We start from the raw sequence: 6,000 nt of genomic DNA on the forward strand, positions 1-6,000 counted from the left end.
ATGAGAATGAGATTTGACGAATATATTACATGTTGGTTAAACTAGACAGCTGTATTCCAAGACAAATATGAGTTCCCATGAAATTTGTAACCGATTCTTAATTTTTTCCATACAACTGTCCTTTACCAGAAGAGTCTGGTTTTTTGTATTTGTTTTGTAGCTTCTCCCTGATAATTGCACTCCATTTTTTCGCTCATTATCTTTTAGGGGGACAGGTTCGCCCTATGCAGTCATTATGCTGGATGTGTGCTCACATGTCTGTATGCACACATATGTTTTTATCTGGATGACAGTATATGTATTCATTTTAAATGTGAACCTGGATATAGGTCCTCTCAAATGCAGGTCCAGATAGGAAGTGTACTGCTGTGTGTGTGTTTGACAGAACATGTGAATAACTGTACGGGCACACAGATCTGTACCTGAGTACAGTTCCAAGAATGGGGCATGCATGCTACTTCTGAGTCACTGTGCAGCCGTTGGGGGCATATTTTGGGGTGGCATAGAGGAAGTGGTGCTCATACTCCTGGACTTCGGGGACGAGGTCCAGGGCCTCCACATCCCCTGGGGGCCCCCAAATTCTCTTTAATCTGTCCTGAGTGGTGTGATTGTTGCTGGCTTGCACTGAGTGTACAGCCAAGTGTGATTGTGACTTGTGCCGGGTGCTTTAGAGACAGAGGGGGAAGTGGGGAAAGAAATATGTGGGATGGGAATATGTTAAGTTGCATGTTGAAATGTTTCTGCTAATGTGCATTTGCCTAAATATACCTGTTTTATATTCTTAGGTTCTTGTGAGTTCAGTTGCTTACTTTCTTGTGAGTTCAGTTGCTACACATTTGCTGTGTGTAGGGGGCCTCCAAAGCAGGGGGAGGCCTCCAGCTGTGGGTTGAGAATTTCCAAAGGCCTTTAGGTCCAGGCTCCAAAATTACCTAGGTGCACCTCTGCATAGAGGGCTTCCTACTAAATGAGCAAAGCGACACCTTTTAAAGTGGTGATTCTCTAATATTTAGTCAGGGTAGAGCAACTGGCCCAATCCACCCTCAGCACAGCATCCCTCCAGTGACTGTTGCTGGTGTCTATCTGATGTTTCTTTTTTGACTGTGAGTTCTTTGGGGACAGGGATCCATTTAATTAATTAATTAATTTATTTATTTATACAGACCACTTTGGGAACTTTTGTTGAACAGCGGTATATAAATATTTGTCGTATTTGTAACTGAGTAGCTAGATGCTAGTCAGGCAAATAATCAGTCAATAGTGACCAGTTGCACAACATGTTAACATCAAATAAATTGAATCTGGGCTATTTCATACCCCAATAATAAACTTATTACTTGCAGGTAAATCCCATAAAAAACAATGGGACCTCATGTGAAATGCCTTTTAGAGGTGTGCCCAAAATGGTTTCACTTTGAATTTTTGGGAAAGCCATCTGATTTAGCAACTTTTTTCTAACACTTAACCTAAGTCTATTGTTTTAAAAATCGTTTTAGTTACTGATGTCTGTCAGGTACAGTATAACAGAGAGAGGTTTCAACATCAGCTGCTCATTACCAAAATCAACCTAAAGCAGTGTGTATGCTATGTTTCTTTTATCAATCGGATGTTTGCTCCTTTGAATATTGGTGCCAGTTAGCTCAGCTGGGGCATATGAAGACGTACGGGCTTCCCATGCTATCCTAATTGACAGTAGCAAATTGTTTTTTCTTGTAGGAAGAAAATTCATATTCATTCATATTCATTATATATACACATGCGGCTCGGATTACAAATAGCTGGCATACTCCCCCCCTCCCCGCCGGATTTTATTGTACACACTAGTAGAAGAGCAGGGGTTTAGAGGTTGCTTATGCTTAATAGAGATTCTCCTTCTCTAGCTCTACTCACATTTTATGTTCAATACACAAACAATCTGTACAGTGCGTGTTCATGCAGATCTGTACACAAGTACAATTATTAACACACTACATTGAATGCATGCACGGTTGTACACTCCTTACCCGTATCCTGTATTTCAGGTGGCCTGCAGCCAGGTTCACTTTTTAAATGACCACCACATGTATCGTGATTCACACAAAAAGAAGTACGAGTGCACAGATACCTGTATGCTTGTGCAACGTAATGTCTGAATACGGCACTCTTTCTCTTTCAGTTTTATAAGTGTGAAACTGTTTAGCTAAGCATTTTGGCTTCTGCCCACTTCAGTAACACAGTTGTTACATAAGTAAACACTGGTGCCTGGGTAACATTTTAAAGAGATGGATGGATGTTTTTAAATGTTATATGTTTTGAAAGTTCCCGTCCCGTTATAAATGATTAAATTGTATTTTTTTGAACTTGCTTTTTCATTGCCGCCGATAAGGAGAGATCACGCAAACTGTGTTGAGCATAAAAACGGTTAAGTTGAGTACTTTTAGCCACCCAGAGAACAATCCTAGCTAGCCAGAGAACTATTGTTATGGGGCGGACATACAAATAATATTTATTTATTTATGAATAAACACCCCCCTTTCTTCAGCACTTTGAGGTCCACCTCCTTGGGGGGCTTTTTTGGCTCCCAGAAACCTCCCATCCAGACTACATAGCAAGATCCTCAGCTGTGCAAGTAGAATTCCATTCATGTAGCAGGACTTTCCTGCCCCTTCATCCCAATTGCAGCCCCCACACCACCAAAAGCTGCAATGCTCTTGAGTGTCAGGGCACCCTCCAGAATGGCAGAGGATGGAGCCGGTCGGGGTGGGGGAGATCCCAGTGGGAGGCGGAATCAGTGGAAATCAAGGGCCACCTTTCTTGCGTGGAAGTCCCTTTTAGGGATGTGCACGGCCATTCAAGCAGCCAGTGGTGGGGCAAGGAGCGGTCCCCTTAAAAAACAGGTAAAGAGCTTCTAACCTACTTGTCCACTGCCCTGCCACTTTTCCAGTGGTGGTTCCCACTTTCCAAAAGGCCATGTGCCAGGGGTATAGCTAGGGGTGAGGGGGCCCCTGTTTGACCCTCTCTCTGGCAGCCCCTCGAAGTGAGGGAGATAATGAAGAAAATAGGGAGGGGTGGAGCTGGGGGGGGGGCTCAGGAACTGGGGGCCCTGGGTTCTTTGAATCCCTTTGCTCAATTATAGCTATGCCCCTGCCGGGTGCAACTGCGGTGCTGTTCCCTGCAGCCTCCATGCGGCATCGGCACATGGAAGCTGCAGGGAATAGCACCGCAGCTACGCGCAGCCTTTTGGAGAGTAGTCGCTGCCACTGGAAAAGCAGTGGGGCAGCAGACAAGCAGGTGAGGAGCTCTTTACCTGCTTTTTAAGGGAAGCACTCCCCGCCGTGCTGAGCCAGTTCGAATGTTGGTGTCCAAGCCGTTTCAGCGCTTCCCAGAGGAGGCGCCGAACCAGCTCGTGCCCATCTCAAGGGATGTGCACATCTCGTTGACATCTTAAGGGATGGAGACGCTCTGGGAAGAGTAGCTAGGCACCAAGTTCCCTCCTTGGCATCTCCATGAGAGGGCTGAGAGAGATTCCTGCCTGCAACCTTGGAGAAGCCGCTGCCCGTCTGTGTGGACAATACTGAGCTAGATGGATCAATGGTCTGACTCGGCATATGGCAGCTTCCTATATTCCTAGTCCCTTTCCACTCATGCTTGGTATCCCTCGATCCAGTCCTGTTTAACTTCAGTCACACAACAGTACTGGAAGTTCCCAAATCATTCAGTAGGCCTCTAGATAATGTCCCAAAACCTCCCATCTAGCCCCTCCCTGACTTGGGAGGCAAAGATTCTTAATGGTGCATTTGACATCTTAATACCATGTTCTTTCATTCAGCCTTAAGACAGCAATATTCGATATGCACATTTAGACACTCAATATGGCTAGAATTTCAATTATCTCTGTTATTTTTGACCCAAATAGAACAAAATAAATTTAAGCTTCAGGGTATTAGCCTATTAATTTCACCAGGAATGAATCAGCTTAACTCCAAATATATTAATTTCATAACCTTCTTAGCTGTTTGAGTTACAGTAAAGGGACATTAGATGCAATTGGGATTAAGTGCCTGTTCATTGTTCTAACCCGACAGGTGTGTCAAGCTAACAAAAGTATTAGCCACGCTTCGCTTGGACCATTAATGCAGCAAGTAACTTAAAATGTGCTCCTTTTTTGTGCTGCTACAAAAGACATATCATTTGCCAGGTGTTTTCCTCTTGGTATGGCTGTAGCTGTGAAAGTAACAGGAGATACTTTGTTGTATGTCAATTTTCCGGTTTCAGTTCAGGTCCAGGTTGCCAAAGGCCACTATTGTAGATTTTAAGCAAATGTTTAAAAGCGAAAAGAAAAAAAATCTAGATCTACTCATCCTTGATCATATACATATATGCATGCATGTGATTTTCCCCACCCAGCCAGCTTAAATGATCCTTAGATTAAAGTTGGAAATCCAACTTTAATTTATATACCATTGAAAAGCAGTCTAGTAGTAGTCATGGTAGCTTTAAAAAAATCCTATCCTGTTGCATGTATCATTCTGTTTGGTCTGTTAACATATTAGATCACGATTTGTAACTTTCAGGAAAGGGCTATATTTATTTTGAAAGAATGCAGAGTTTTTTTCTTTCTCTCTCTACTCCACCATATCTATGTATCTTTTAGTCTCAACTTACCTGGCTTCTGCGGATGGTGTTGATAAACTCCAGCGAGTGCAATCAGCCAAGGAGGTTATCACACTCCTTTTGATGAAAGGTAACTAAGCTGCAAATGGACAGGCTTGATAACCTTGCTTTAAAAAGAAAAGTCTGTGAAAACTGAAATTCCAATCCCAAAGGGACGTGGGATAAGTGAAAGGTTCTCATAGGCAAGCAAAGTGCTTGTGGCACAAACTAGAGTGACTCCCTTAGCAGGGATGATTTAGCAGGATGGGACATGAAACCACATTTGGCAGTAATTACTTGCCCTGAAAAATAGAATTGAGTGGATTCTTTTTTCCCACCATTTAAAGGGACAGGCACTTCCAGTGTCATCAGGGAAAGGTTGCTCCTGACAGCTTGACCTTGGAAAAATGTTTTTGCCACTATTATTGTATTTACCCAAATTGAAGATGATTTTGAGTTAAAGATGACCCCATTAAAAATACAGATTAAATATAGGCTATACTGTATTTACCTGCAAGGCAGGAGAATCTGAATTTAAGATGACTCCCTGATTTTTAACATGAAAGAATTTGGAAAAAAACCTAGTCTTGGATCCAGCTACAGTAACACTTTAATTTATCTCTGAATTTAGTTTAGCTCATTCCAGACCTACACTTCAAGCCAAACACAACCCACCAGCCATGTATGGTGACCTGTCAGGTGCTTGGTGCATACATGCCCTCCAATGCTGCAAAGATTTTTAAAAATATATTTAAATTTATTTGTGTCTTGTGGAGGATTTCAATGCTTCTGCCAATAAAACCCTAACCATAAAACAACTTATTCATCAGCAGATCAACAGAAATGCAAAAGTGGGGGAAGCCAAGCAATATCAATAACACTAGAAACAAGCAAAAACAGAAAGACGCCCACAAGCCAAAATATCACCAGAAGCGGAAACATGGCCATTACAAAATCAGCCTCCCCTGCAAAAGCACAACAGGAAAGCCAAGTTATTTATTTATTTATTTATTGATTTATTTGATTTCTATACTGCCCTTCCAAAAATGGCTCAGGGCGGTTTACACAGAGAAATAATAAATAAGTAAGATGGATCCCTGTTCCCAAAGAGCTCACAATCTAAAAAGAATCAGTGCCTGGAAGACTAGAAAGAGGGAGCAAGTAGACCACGGGGGAAATGGCTTTGCACAAGGTTGTTGCCACCACTGGAAAGGTCCTGCAATGCTAGAGGATGTCCACTTCAAACAGGAAGGGGGCCTAGAGCAGAGCCTTGGATGATGACCTGAGTGTATGGGAAGGCACATAGGAGTAAAGCTGGTCCTTAAGGCAAAATAGGGGCATTCTTGTAATGCCTTACACCAAAGATCGCTG

General features: G+C 42.7%; 1 protein-coding gene across 4 annotated transcripts in view; it reads right to left on the bottom strand.

Annotated features, from left to right (window-relative positions):
* The window catches only part of HHLA1 (HERV-H LTR-associating 1), a 56,139-nt gene extending 51,227 nt beyond the window's left edge, over positions 1-4,912 (bottom strand). For all 4 annotated transcript variants that reach the window (XR_008307032.1, XM_053249518.1, XM_053249517.1 and 1 more), the window contains exon 1: positions 4,642-4,912. The gene's annotated coding sequence lies outside the window, so the exon portion shown is untranslated. The remainder of the gene's footprint in view (positions 1-4,641) is intronic.
* Positions 4,913-6,000: the final 1,088 nt, after the last annotated feature.

The sequence above is a fragment of the Hemicordylus capensis genome, chromosome 4 (genome assembly GCF_027244095.1).
Source record: "Hemicordylus capensis ecotype Gifberg chromosome 4, rHemCap1.1.pri, whole genome shotgun sequence".
Lineage (NCBI taxonomy): Eukaryota > Metazoa > Chordata > Lepidosauria > Squamata > Cordylidae > Hemicordylus > Hemicordylus capensis.